Genomic DNA, 15085 nt, shown 5'->3' with positions numbered 1-15085 from the left:
TCTTACAAACAACCGAGTTTGGAAACCATACAGAAACACCCTGTCATTATAGGACAGCAGTGGCTCCCTACTAGTTTCAACACATTGCCTTACTAATCTTTGTACATTGGTCAAAACATTAACTTTCCTCATCCCACAGCCAAATTTGTACTGAACATCTCATGCTCAAAAAGGGATTAATATTTTAGCTTTCAGCACAACACACCATTCCCAGATGGTAAATGAACTGACCCTTTGGTATTGCTTAACTATATAGTAAAGCAACACACCTGCCTGCTTTACTAATGCTAGTGACCTCAATGAGGCAGATTAGAAGTCTCAGTGATGTTAACCTAGAAAATGCTTATGACAGTCCCAGCCTCCAAGTGCAATGATCAATTATAATAGTAAAGAGCTGATTTGGCTATTTAAGAACCACCTCTCTGGAACCACTTGTAGGGGAAGAGGAGTGAGATAATGGACACCTGCCCTTGTGCCTTTAATAGCAGCACTGATGTGCCAAAAAAAAGCAGACAAGGGAAGCTTTGAACTGCATAGAGATAAACATCACTGGTTGCTAAAATCTGGCCATTAAGGAGTTGGGGGATTTCTTCCCTGATTGCCTGCATGTTCAGGCAGCAAGCTTTGAACCATAGGAGCATCTTTGAAATGATGAGAACAATTAACCAGTGTAACTGCTTGCTTCATCACTTTGAGGTTCTTAAGAGACTGGAGAGCCATTGGTCTGGAATGGGATAGGCCAGGGACTCCTGCTTGAGCAGGGGATTGGACTAAAAGACCTCCAAGATCCCTTCCCACTCTGCTAGTCTTGTTATTTTTTTTCTGAAAGAGGTGAGAAGGTCTGGTAGCACTTCTTCCCCACGGACCAATTTTATTAAAAGTCATACCCTTTTGTGAGCTCACCTCATCAGATCCATCACACCTGTGACAGTAGTTAAAGAGAAAGGGCTGCCTGACTTCTCCTGGTTTTTGTGCTACCCATAAACCAACACCTGAAAGGTGTAAATCTTACTCCTAATCAACTCTACAAACCAACTGTTTCTGCACGTAAAACTAATCTGGGCTTGTTCTGGGAAGGGAAAATGCAGCTAGGAAAGAGGACGCTTAAAGGATCTTCTCATGCCTGACTACGAGGCAACAGGAAAGGCCATTTGCACTGAAGAATGTTGAGGTGAGTATTTCCCACTTGCAAACTTGAAGAGAAACAGCCCACATGCAGGAAACCTTCTCTTGCAGTCTAGGTATGTTATAGGTTCAAGATGTTTCCCTTTTTAAAAGAGAAACTGCTTCTCTGCTTGTTTGAGGAGCATCAAGACAAAGGCGCAGTGCTTGAGGCCTTCCGGCTAGAACAGGGGTAGGCAACCTCGGCTCTTTTATGACTCGTGGACTTCAACTCCCAGAATTCCTGAGCCAGCATGTCTCAGTATGGAAACCTCTCCCTTTCCGCTCAGCATGGCTGGCTCAGGAATTCTGGGAGTTGAAGTCCACGAGTCATAAAAGAGCCAAGGTTGCCTACCCCTGGGCTAGATGGATGTGTCACCAATTTTAAAAAATCACAGCTGGCCACCAGTGAAGAGAAAACATAAAGAGTCCTGGAAAGACTGGGGGTGGGACATCAGTGCAGTATTTTCACCTGGGCTGTGATTCATGAGTAAACTTCAAAAGCTGTAAAGCAGGATGGTATCCATCCTTGGCAACTTAAGACTCGTGAACTTCAACTCCCAGAATTCCCCAGCCAGCCATGCTGACTGGGGAATTCTGGGAGTGGAAGTCCACGAGTCTTAATGTTGCCACGTTTGGGCACCCCTGAGGTAAAGCCAACCTTCTCCTTTGAAACCGCACTTCGCTGCAGACTAAGGGAAAGATGGTCCCCTGCCAGGCAGGGCTGAAAAGGGAGCCACATGCTGTACTGAATTGCTGCCACTGAGCAGCAACTGCAAACAGATATCCGGTGACAGGCAGAAATCTAGCTCTTCTGGATGACTTTATATCCCAGAGAATGTGCCCATCGAAGAACATAGCATGAGGAGCAGGGCAGGGGGCCTTGCTGGGCCTAAGGAAACAGCTGATCCTAGAAAACTCTGCCTTTCCATCTCCAAAATGCTGGGAGATGAGGTACCCTTTCTCTGGATATGATACTTTGGGGACGTGTGGCAAATTCAGCATCTTCTATGCATTGAGATGAGACACTTAATACTCCCAGAACAGTTAATCCAAACCACATCTGATCTGCATAAAAACACCAAACCACTCTCACAAGATCTAATTACAAAAGGCTTTCACAAGCATCCAAGCATCCACCCTGGGCCTTTTTCATCAAGGGTGACAGCCACATTACTGCCTTGTTTCCCCCAAACAATGAAGAGTTCAAGTAACTCTATCCTTTTTTATTTTATTTTTTTAATTTTCAAAATCTTGGGCTTCATACTTTCTGCTTCAGCAATTAGGAACAGGTCTGGACTAGAAAAATATCAACTTGCTAGCATCTTTATGTTACAGGGAATTGTTAAAGACATAGAATAATAGAGTTGGAAGGGACCTCAGAGGTCTTCTAGTCCAACCCCTTGCTCGAGCAGAAGACCTTACATCAGGAGTGTCAAACTCAATTTCCTTGAGGGCCGCATCAGCATTGCAGTTGCCCTCGGGTGTGTGTGTGGTGTGTGGCCAGGGTGGGCGTGGCCTACTGGGTGGGTGTGGCTGGAGTGCATGTGGCCTACTGGGTGGGCGTGGCCAGCTCTACATTGTTCGTGTCAAGGGTGCCTATGGGGGCCTGGGCAGGAGTGACACATCTGAAGGTCTCTGGCAGAAGGAGATGGGACCGGGGCAAGTGCCAAGGAATGGTCCACTGGAGGAGCCTCACTGTTCTTCTTAGGCCATGCGGGGGGAAGCTGGATGGTGCCGCGGAGGTCAAATGTCCAGCCCAGCCCTCAAGCACCCGCGGCACTAAGCCCAGCTCCACTTCCCCAAGGGAGCTCCACTTCCCCAGCTGCACTTACCTCCTCCTCAAGGCTGCTGCTACTGCACTTGTTCTCCTTAGCCAGGTTGCTCATGATGGGTATGAGGGCAATGTCAAGAGGGAGGCCCACTCCCTCTCCATGTGAGGAGACCTGGCTTTGTATCCAAAGCTTCCTTAGCAATAGGATGGGAGACCCCCCAGGATAGGCCAGGAGGAGGGGGCAAGGGGATGGTGAAAGGGCAGCAGGGCAGGATTAAGGCACGACTTCCCTCAGACCTTCCCCTCTTCCTTCCTTCCTTCCTTCCTTCCTTCCTTCCTTCCTTCCTTCCTTCCTTCCTTCCTTCCTTCCAGTGGTGGGAAAATATTTTAGATGAGAGAGGGGAAAAAAACAGGCAAGAAACGCAGCTGGGGAAGTGTCATCCTCCATGAGGAATGAAGAAATGCACCATCGCCTGGAAGTGGACAGCACATGGCCCTCGCCTACTTCACATATCCGGCTTGGTGGGCTCTGCTGGAGAGGATGCCATGAGCAGCATGAGAGTCGATGTTACCTGCACAATGCTGCCCAGTCCCCAGCCTGCCCGGTTTTGGCAGGCAGTGGGGCACTCTCCTCACAGTGCCGAGAGGCTGAGCCGGGTGGCACGAATCTGAAGAGAAGCGCAACGCTGCCCAACCCTAGCCTGCCCGAAGTAGGCAGGGCCATGTGCTGGCCACTTCCAGGCGATGGTGCATTTCTTCATTTCTCACAAAGGTTGATACCTCCCCAGCGTGCACCCAGGGGGCAGTGCCGACACAGCACGGACCAGTCACTCGCTGTTTTCAGATGGCCTTGTGAAGGTAAGACTGAATGTGTTTCAGCGTAGATGGCCACCACGAAATTGTACATTGGCTCCCGGCCGCCCTGGGCCAGGGCTAAGGCAGCGGGGGCCATTCCCTCACTGTTTCCAGGATGGGCCACATCAAACCACTTCGCGGGCCGGATCCGCCCCCCGGGCCTTGTGTTTGACATGTCTGCCCTACATCATTTCAGACAAATGGTTGTCCAGTCTCTTTTTGAAAGCCTTCAGTGATGGGGCACCCACATCTTCTGAAGGCCAGCCGTTCCATTAGTTCAGGGGTTCCCAACCGGGGGTGTGAGACAATATTCCAGGGGGTGCGAAAACCTGGGTGTAGAAGTTTCAAAATTATAGTGTCTATGCGTAATGTGTTGCTGTTATTTCGAACTTTTGTAAGGGGTGTGAAGAAGTTATCAGAAACGTTCTAGGAGTGCAGGGTATAGAAAAGGTTGGGAACCGCTGCATTAGTTGATTGCTCTCGCCATTAGGAAATTTCTCCTTAGTTCTAGGTTGCTTCTCCCCTTGGTTACTTTCCAACCATTGTCTCTTGTCTTGTCTTTTGGTGCTTTGGAAAATAGTTTTTGCAGGAGCCCTTCAAATATTGGAACACTGCTATCATATATCACCCCTGGTCCTTTTCATTAAATTAGACATAGCCAAATGCACCTTGCTAGGTGAGATGGGGAAGAAACCAAAATACAGTACCTAATGTGATTTCTTTAAATTTGGTCCAGAGCAAGCCTTCTTGCCGTTGGGGCAATGGGTCAGATGGCAAGAAATACAGGACTTCTACCTTCCCATCCTACCTTGGAACCTCTAAAGCAGATACTGGATATTTGTTTGCAGCCTTAGTCAAGCATTTCATCCCTTCTGGCTGGGGTGTTAAGGGTCTCTGACACCCTGCAAGGACTTAAGGGCAACTCTTTAAATCCCCCACACACACACCTTCTAAAAAATAGTCAAAAAGTTTTGACCCATCTGTTCTGTGTGTGTGTGTGTGTGTGTGTGTGTGTGTGTGTGTGTGTGTTGTAAAATAGGCTGCCTACCTCACTCCATAAACAGGGAGAGCTTGAACAAAAGCTATCATTTTGCAAGATGTCATTGGTCCTGAACTCCGGGGATGTGCATGTGCATCAGAGATCATTACATTTCCAATCTTTCCCCACTGACCTTTCTGCACAGTTCACTGACACCGACCCTACCCTGAACTGAATGCACGCTTAGTGACTGCATGCCGCACAAGCCTTTCCAAAAGCTTCAGACAGCAACTGCCCTCATTCCTCACCCAGCACATTCAAACGTTGCCTGGGCTAATAGGAATGCAGCACAGCAGGAGGCTTAATATTTGAGAAGTCTGCTCCACAAAGCCCTGCCGCCAAAGCTTTCTTCTTCACTTATTTATTTAATCTGAAAACCGATACTCTACCTTGTTAGTGATTATCAGGCTGATTAAAATGCAATAAAACCTCCCTTCTCTCTGTGCAATTGTAGTGACAGGTGCAGATGATGAAGCAAAAGGCATTCAACACAAACTTTTCGAGCGGAATACATGCCTATAAATAGAAACAATTATTTTATTATCCAATCAAAATGGAGGAGCCCTTTCTTAGGTTAGAGCTTCATCCTTTAGGTGAACTACTTTCCCCAATCCTTTTCAACTGAGCCTCGTCCACAGAGAAAAGGGCCTATTTCAGACAGAAAGGCCCCAAGGAGGGTTTAAGCTGCTGGGGGGTGGGTGGGTTGGTGACTTGAAAGGTTATCACCCCACACCGCACATTTTACCTGAAAGAAAAGCAATTAACAGCGCAGGCCTTGCCGCGTAAACGCTGCAGAGGGCCTCTAAGCAAGTGCTCCTCACCGTACCAGCTGCACGTTCTGGGCAAAGGCACTTTCTCCAATGGGATGTATCGCAACAGCGCAATCTAGAAGCAAGGTAGCAGGCGGAAGAAATGATCTTGTCAGGAACAGAGGCATTTTGGTGTAGTGATAAGGGAACCAGGCCAGAAGCAGGAGATTGGGAGTTCTACTCTCACTTTAGGCATGAAAGCCAGTGGGATGACCTTGGGCCAAATCCCTCTTTCTCAGCCAAAACAGAGTTGTTGCAAGGGAAAATAGGAGGAGGGGTATTGTGTGCGTTCACGATCTTAGTTTATATATTAAAAAAATTAAGGTGGGAAATATACATATACATACACACACACACACACACACACACACACACACACACACACATATATAAATTGGCCTGAGTCAGACAAAAGCAATTAGTTGATCATGGAATCTCTTCCATGACTTCCAAAAGCAATCTCAGAAGATGCTTATCTTTATTCATCTTATCCATCTCTGAAGGGGGTGGATTTCTCATTTATCACCCATCTATCCCATTCTATTCCCACATCCAAAGCACCTCTCTCATGAATAGGGTATTATTAGCTCTTATATAGATTAATGTGACTCAGCATAGCTTCACTGAAATTTTCCAGAAAATTCAAGCTGGGGATAAAAAATCTTGAGGAGGTTAATGTTTTTCTAAGGGACTTCACAATCCTGAATTCCATGAAAAATAGCCTAGTCTGGCTGTTATTATAGAAATGCAACTGAGGCCCAGGGGTTTGGGATAATTACTATTGTCTATTCTGGTTTTTTTTCAGAGTTGAAATGTGATGATTCTTCAGTTCCAGGTAATGATGGATAATGTTATTATTTGGGGATGATTAAAAAAAAGGCCTTAGGGCTATTATAAAGAACCCCCAATGCCTTCAGAACAGCCAATTCACAAATAATACAGAATTGTTGTTTTTAATGTGACCAAAGGAGAACATTATTAAATAAATGGGAAATAATACTGTATATACTATATTAAAAATGGGAAGTAAAGCTATTAATATTACATTATTTTGAATCAGCTTGGTAAAGAAGAGTTGAAGTCCAAAAGTCATAAAAGGGCCATGTTTGAAGACCCCTGTTCAAATCCATTAAACCTCCTTCTTTCCCACAATGCAAATGAAAGATATCTGCTTCTTCCTCTTCAGCTCTATAAATTCTAGGCATAGACTTACTGCATGCTGATTTGCATTCTTCATCGAGCAGTTAGCTAAGGAAAAAAAACCATTAACATAGTTAAAGAAGTCAAAGTCATCTCCTAAGGACATAGGAGGAGGAAGAGAATATACACTCAGAAGCTACCTAGAAGTCCAGAGGATCCATTGTAGTTGCAAAGTGTCCAGTCACCAGCAACAGAAATTGGAGTGGAAGTGATTTGAATCAGAGGTGGCATCTTTTTAAGGCCGAGGGTTGACCTTGGCTCATTCCAAAAATAAAACAAGGCCAGAAAAAAAGTGATGTGCCAAGCAAAAAATTAAACATTAATGTAATTGAAAATAATGTAATATCAATACATCACTTTCCATATTTTTAATATATGCTGCATTTTATACTTTCCATGTAATTAATTAAATGTTAATTTGATTCAAAATAATGTAATGTTAATAGCTTTACTTCCCATTTTTAATATAGTATACACAGTATTATTTCCCATATATTTAATAATGTTCTCCTTTGGATGATGCCAGACTAGAAGACCTATGATAGCCACATACCAGAATGCCTTTCTCCCTCCTACACCTATCTTGGAATGCTGGAAAACTAATTATTTAGGCTTTAAACTGCAATTCGCACCAATTTATACAGGGCACGTGCACAAGAAACTCCATTAATCAATTTCCTGGTATTAATATCCTGGAGATTCATTCATAATGTCCTGGATAGCCAGTTTGGTGTTGTGGCTAAGGTCTGGTGGTCTAAAAACTAAGAGATTGTGAGTTCTAGTCCAGCCTTAAGCATGAAAGCTGGCTGGGTGATTGTGAGCCAGACTCTCTCCGCTGGAAAATAGGAAGATAAAGAAGTGTATGTTTGCCACCTTGAATTACTTATAAAGTAATAAAGGTAGAAAAATGAATGAATGAATGAATGAATGAATGAATGAATGAATGAATGACTAAATAAATAAATAAATAAATAAATAAATAAATAAATAAATAAATAAATAAATAAATGCTGGGAAACTAATCATTTAGGTTTTAAACTACAATCATCACCAAATTGCACAAGGCACACACAGAAGAAACTCTGTTGATCAGTCTCCTGACAATATTAATCTTGCTATACTGCAGTTGCTGGGGGATAAAAATGGACAGAATGCCTGGGTTTTATCCAGTCTAAATCAATCATTTGCCCAAAACCTGGCAAGGAAGGAAATGCAGATATCTCTCTCTCTTATCCTGCCCCAAGGACTAACAACCAGATTGAGAGGAAGATGACTTAGGAAAGTGGGAAAACAGCAAATTATTCCACTACCCATCAAATTATTCCACCTCTGCCATAAAATGAAGTAAAAAAGAAACGCTGGGCGATAATGTATTAATAGATTTATTAGTTATCTATTTATGTAATATATTTACTAGTTTCCCCCCCCCCCACAGGCAGAAGATTCCTCCTAAGATCTTTGAGGAGGAGAAGAAAGAGCAAAGAGACAGGCAGATGAAAAGTGGTTTTACCAACACTGATGTAATTATCTGCTGAGTCTCAGCCACTCAAATTCAGAATGCCAAGAGACAGGCAAATCTCAACTCCAGGACTGTCAGAGGCAAGCTAATTCCACTCTCAGGAGTGAAAAATAAATATGCATACACGTACACAGCTCTTCACTGAAATGCCACCCCCATAACCGAGACGTCCCCAAGTGGCTCTTATCAATTCAGAATTTCTGAAGGAGCCCCCAAGGCCTCCCTAAAATATTGAAGAAATGAACAGCCACTCTATACATCCCATATGTGAGACGCATATTCATGAGTGAGGGAAGTGACACGTGTTACTGCAGAGAGATGAACATTTATCTGCCACTGGAAAAGAGAAAGACAGACAGAGAGACGGGGACAGCAATGGCATTTGGGCCATTTGAGGGCTGAGTGGGGCAACGTGACAGCACCGGCCAAATTATTACCAACTAACATTCCATGAGCAATAGCAGCAGCAGCAGCAGAAAATGACACAGGGATTAGGGCCAAGGGATTAACTGTGTAAAGTCCAGCTTCACCCAGCTCCTCTTGAATGGCATCCAGCTGGTAACATAATAATCTGGTAAAAATAATTACCATCAGTCAGGAGACTCTGAATGGTCTTGTTTCTCTGTGCTCAAAGTGTGAGCCGAGCAGCCAAAGGGAAAGGTGGACAAGAACTCCCCCCTGACTTGGTAGTGTGTTTGTGGTGTGCGGGTGTCATTGCTCCATGGGGGAATGTGGGGTTTAGGCAAGGAGCTTCTTGCTTGCAGCAATGTATATTGGAAATGTGAACAACGTGAAGAGATGATGTCTATGGAGATTCTCAATCAGTGCTTTTTTTGTAAAAGAAAAAGGTGCCGGAACTCACACATGTCATACAACCCGCCTTGCCTACCCTACAAGTTTCCATCCAAAAAAGGTGCTGGAACTCCGTTCTGAGCGTTCTATGACAAAAAAAGCCCTGTTCTCAATCATCTCGGTCATGGTTGTCGCAAAGTTTCTTTTCCAAAATGCAACTGGACTTTCTTGTTTGTTTGTTTGTTTTGCTTCTCCCCCAAGGAGCTTCTTGGATCAAAACTGAAGAAGCTTCTTAGATGTTAGGTACCACCTCCATATCACTTTATATCCATTTTCCTTAACTCTAACTGACATATTCTTATATACCACGCAAATTAAATCAAATGTTAAATATACAAATATTCGCTGGAGGTGCGAGAAAGCGATTGGAACTTATATATGGTGGGATTGTGATAGCACACAAAAGATATGGGACATGGTGTTTAGGGAAATTAGAGAACTTTTGAAGGTAAATTTAGATATGTCACTGAGGATTGCATTATTGTTGCTGGTGGAAAAACAAGATATAAATGAAGCAAAAAAGAAATTGGTTATAAATTTGATAATGGCAGCTAGATTAGTGATGGTTAAATATTGGAGATGGCATTGGGTTATTCAAAGAAATGAGTGGTATAGTGAAATATGGAATGTGGCAATAAATGATAAATTAACAACAGAAATTAAATTTAAAAAGATGATTAAAATAAATAATTATAATGAAATATGGGATGATTTTATAAAAACAGTCTTGGTGGAAGGCAAAGGGAATAAACCTGCTCAAGAATATATGCTGTTTTGGAAGGGATAAGGGCACAATTGAAATATATTGTATATTGTTAGTTCTTATATGAGAAGAAATATAGGTAATAAAAATGGTCTCCAGGGGTGTGGGTGCACCGTAGTATTTGTATTTTTTTATATTTTTATTTAGATTTATATGTGTTATGTTTGTATTATTTGTATTTGAATAAAATAAAATAAAAAAATAAATGAAAGATATGAAAGATAAAAAAGAGAAGCTTCTTGGATGAGAAATGAAATATTTTCAAAGAATAAAACTAAGAAAGTCCAGTTGCCTTTTGGAAAAACACCTTTGGGACAACGTGAGGGGATATTTTATCATGCTTGGTGAATGTGTAAAAGAGCTAAAAAAATTGAATTCAAACACATACTGTACATTGATACAGAGGATCTTAAAGATCAATATTCAATTGAAGTCAGAATTTTTCCTTTTAGGATTAATAGGTAAATAGTTAGGAAAAAAACATGGGAAATTGTTTCAGTATAAGATCACAGCAGTGAGATTATTTGATGCACAGAAATTGAAAGCTTAAATGATACCCACTGTAGAGGAATGATTGGTGAAGTTGACGGATTTTGAACAAATGGATAAATTGACTTCTTGGATTAGAGAAAATACATTGTTTATATTTAAACGCTGATTAGAAGCTTCTTAGGGACCTTTTGCGTAAAAAAATGGTTTTGAGGATAAGGCAGGATAGATTATAGAAAGAAGAATATCATGGCAAATTTAGAGACAGATATTTAAAAAAGGGACGCGGTGGCTCAGTGGGTTAGGACACTGAGCTTGTCGATCAGAAGGTCGGCAGTTTGGCGGGTCGAATCCCGAGTGCCGCGTAACAGGGTGAGCGCCTGTTACTCGTCCCAGCTTCTGCCAACCTAGCAGTTCGAAAGCACGTAAAAATGCAAGTAGAAAAATAGGGACCACCACGGTGGGAAGGTAACAGCATTCCGTGCGCCTTTGGCGTCTAGTCATGCCGGCCACATGACCACGGAGACGTCCTCGGACAAGCGCTGGCTCTTCGGCTTTGAAACTGAGATAAGCACCGGCCCCTAGAGTCGGAAACGACTAGCACGCATGTGCGGGGGAACCTTTACCTTTACCTTATTAAAATACATTTGTATTATAATTGCTGGGAAGAATATTAAAACCATCTCTTCATCTCTTTTTTCTTTCTTTTCTAATTTCCTTCAACTTTTTTCTTTTTGTGCTTTTTTTTTTTGCTTTTTCTTTGATTTCCTTCATTTTCTTTCTTTCTCCTTACTCTATATTAGCTTGTGTTAGTTTTTAATCTTCGTGTTTAAAAGTTTTAATAAAAATTATATACACAGCTGGTCATATAATCTGATACAAAATTGGGAATTGCTTAGTTAGGGAACAGCACTTCAGTTAAGTGGTGCCAAGCCACACTTGGATGGGAGACCACCATTCCAGGGCTGTAGGCCATATTGGGAAGCCAGCCAGAAGAAGGATACCGCCCCCCCCCCCCGGAATGGTTGCTAAGAAAATAACAAAGATGTGTCCATGGATTCACCACGAAACAGGCTTGCCTTGAAGGAATCTTTTCCTGTTTTGATATAGGAATTATCTCAGCAAGATGCAGTTCTGAATTGACAGTTAAGGAGGATTGTTTGCATGGGGAGATTGCCCAGAATTCAAGAGAAGTTAGGCAGAATTTGAAGCTCGCGCGCGCACACACACACACACACACACACCGACACACAAACATGGGAAATCTGGAAGAAGACAATGGCAAATAGAGGTGGTCTTTGACTTACAAACAGGCATTTAGTGACCGTTCGGAGTTATAACGGCACTGGAAAAAGTGACTCATCGACCAGCGTCCACACTTACTGTCACAGCATCGCTACAGCCACGTTTTCAAAATTCTGATACTTGGTAAGTAGCATTTATTTTCAGCAGAGATGGCATTCTGGGCTCATGTGATTGCAACCCGCAACCTTCCCAGCTGGTTTCTGACAAAGTCAACGGGGGAAGCCAGATTCACTTAACGACAGCCTTATCCGCTTAATAACTGTAGTGATTTGTGGTGAAAAAGTTAAAAAAAACGGGCACAACTCACTTAAAAAATGCCCTTGCTTAAGCAATGGAAATTCTGGTCCCAGCTGTAGTTGTGAGTTGAAGACTACCGGTCCTTCTCCAACACCGCAAAGAAGACTACATAAATACAGCCACAGGAGTCCAGTTTGATGTGAGGATCTCTTTCCCTAACAGATGTTAACACTGAGCTCAGCGTTTGCCTGATTTCATTAAACTAAGCAGGGAAGAACTTGGATGAGGCACCACTAGGAAATTTCAGCGTCGTAGGTTAGACAGAGAAGAAGAAGAAAAAAAAGCCAAGCCACTTCTATATTGCCACCATGGATATAGAATACGGGTGCTTCTTCTTCTGCCTTCCTGTGATCTCCTTTTCCTGTCCTTATTATATTTTGATAAGCCTGCAGGTGAGGGGGGGAAATCTTTTGTTTTGATTTATATTACAAATAAGGTGGGGTTTCTTTTTTGTCTGAATAATAAGTTTAACAAGCTTTAAAAAATAAATAAATCCCAGAGTTCAACCTGAAAAGGGAGAAAATGTTAAAATAGGCTTAGCCCACAGGGGAAAGAAAGCTAAGAAATACTTGATTTAAAATATAAAAGTCACTTTAGAGCTAAATACTCTCAAGAGGGAGAATGGGGGGGAAAGCAGGTATGAGAGATATTTTAGAAAAGGCTTTCCAGCTAGGCCCCCCCTCCCACTGACATCACCCATCATGGCCCAACATCATACTTTTGAAGGTCACAAATTAAAGAAACTATTGTCTGTCTGTCTGCCTGCCTGCCTGCCTGCCTGCCTGCCTGCCTATCTATCTATCTATCTATCTATCTATCTATCTATCTATCTATCTATCTATCTATCTATCTATCTATCCATCTCTGGAGTAATAAGGTGGCCACAGCAATTTGTGCATTTATTTAAAATACGATTTTTTTTTTAAAAAAAAGGGATCGGTTTTGAGGTGCAAGATCTCTGTTCAAACCCACGCAGCTACAAAGCTCAACAAGTAAGTCTTGGAAAAGTGATCCATGGTAATAGGCCTTCTCTTATACCTATTTACCTCACATGAAGTTGTTGTACTCCTGAATGGACCATTCGCTTTCCAAAGAGTATGGCTGAACAGCACTATGTCAACTCTGAATGTGGAGAGTATGGGGGCAGATTAATCCCGCCCCCTGTTACTATCCTAGGACTAAAATGTCGGGTGTAATCTATTAGGTCAGCACCTAATTCATAAATGCACTACAACTTGCAGAGCCCCAAGGATTTCTATTTATCTTTTTCCTCACTTGAAATGTAGTCCAGTCTAAAATTAAAATCATGGCATCCGGACCTCTCAATTCCTGGCAAATAGATGGGGAAGAAATGGAGGTAGTGACAGATTTTATTTTCCTGGGCTCCAAGATCACTGCAGATGGGGACTGTAGCCAAGAAATTAAAAGACGCTTGCTCCTGGGGAGGAAAGCCATGACAAATCTAGACAGCACACTAAAAAGCAGAGACATCACACTGTCAACAAAAGTGCGTATAGTCAAGGCTATGGTCTTCCCAGTTGCAATGTATGGCAGTGAAAGCTGGACCATAAGAAAGGCTGAGCGCCAAAGAATTGAGGCCTTTGAACTATGGTGCTGGAGAAGGCTCCTGCGAGTCCCTTGGACTGCAAGGCATTCAAACTGGTCAGTCCTAGAGAAGATCAACCCTGACTGCTCTTTAGAAGGCCAGATCCTGAAGTTGAAACTCAAATGCTTTGGCCACCTAATGAGAAGGAAGGACTCACTGGAGAAGAGCCTAATGCTGGGAAAGGTTGAGGGCAATAGAAGAAGGGGACGACAGAGAATGAGGTGGCTGGATGGAGTTACTGAAGCAGTAGGCGTGAGCTTAAATGGACTCCAGAAGATGGTAGAGGACAGGAAAGCCTGGAGGAACGTTGTCCATAGGGTCGCGATGGGTGGGACACAACTTCGCAACTAACAACAACAACTAAAATTAAATTATTCCTGGGCTGAAATGTTGGCCAAGTACTTTCCACCTCCTTGAGAATGGTGGAAGCTTTATTCACAAAAAAAATGCGCTGTCCCCATTGTCAGTTCCTATGCTGCCCCCTTTACCTTCGTTTCAAGTTGCTGTCAATCACCTGACTTCCCACCAAACTAAGAGGCTACCGGATCTAACAGATTCATTCAGTTTTGGGCTGCTGTTAGGACAATATCAGAATAAGGCATAAAACACTACATAGCCCCTTCTGTGGGTTAGGACAAGGCGAAGAAAACGTCATGTGGACCTGGCAGAAAATAGAGGCTGCTAAGGACACATTTTGTTCCACGGTTAAGTAGAAGTGAGAGGCTCCATGTCACCAAAGAGGATTATTTTCATTTTTGTGCAATCACACAGTGCCAACAAGTTTCTTACTCTCACCAGCAGAGGGCACTCCAACACAGCCAAATAAATCAAACAAGTGCTCTCCAACTGGTGACTTTGGACTACAAGTTCCATCACCTCACTTAGCCCAATTAGTGTGTTGGCCAGGTTGATGGGAACCATACTCCAGCACTTCTGGGTAGCGTTTGGCTGACTAGACTTATCACACCTCAAATCTCAAACCCTGACTTTTTTCCTCCAGAGATACGAGCATGGAATCGCACAAACCTCTCTATGTAATAGCAAATTCTAGCTATGTCTTCCTGGTTCTAATGCTGTAGTGATTCAGAAGCACTCACGGACTGATTATAGGATAAGTGGCTGTCAACATGTATGGGCTGAAGACATCAGAGGCACTCAAGCTCTGCAGCCAGTCTCCAAAAACCTGCATATGCTGAGCTTGCTTCGAGCTTTCCAACATTTCCCACCAACTTTTTTTTGTCCGCCAGCTAGTCATTCCTTCCTGGTGTGGCAAGCAAGATTGCATCCTCCACCAGGGTCTGAAGAGCCAATAAGCTCTAAATGAGGCTGGAGAACCCCTTCAGATATTTCTAAATGCCAATTTCACACAGACCTAACTAGCTCACCCGATAGGGGAGGGTGATGTGAGTTGCAATG

General features: G+C 43.0%; 1 protein-coding gene across 3 annotated transcripts in view; it reads right to left on the bottom strand.

Moving 5' to 3' along the window:
* Positions 1 to 15085, bottom strand: part of ZNF385A (zinc finger protein 385A) — a 191253-nt gene that overhangs the window by 93398 nt on the left and 82770 nt on the right. The window lies entirely within an intron of this gene.

This window comes from Vipera ursinii (genome assembly GCF_947247035.1).
Source record: "Vipera ursinii genome assembly, chromosome: 2".
NCBI classification, from domain to species: Eukaryota; Metazoa; Chordata; class Lepidosauria; order Squamata; family Viperidae; genus Vipera; species Vipera ursinii.
This window is presented reverse-complemented; position numbering and strand designations above follow the sequence as displayed.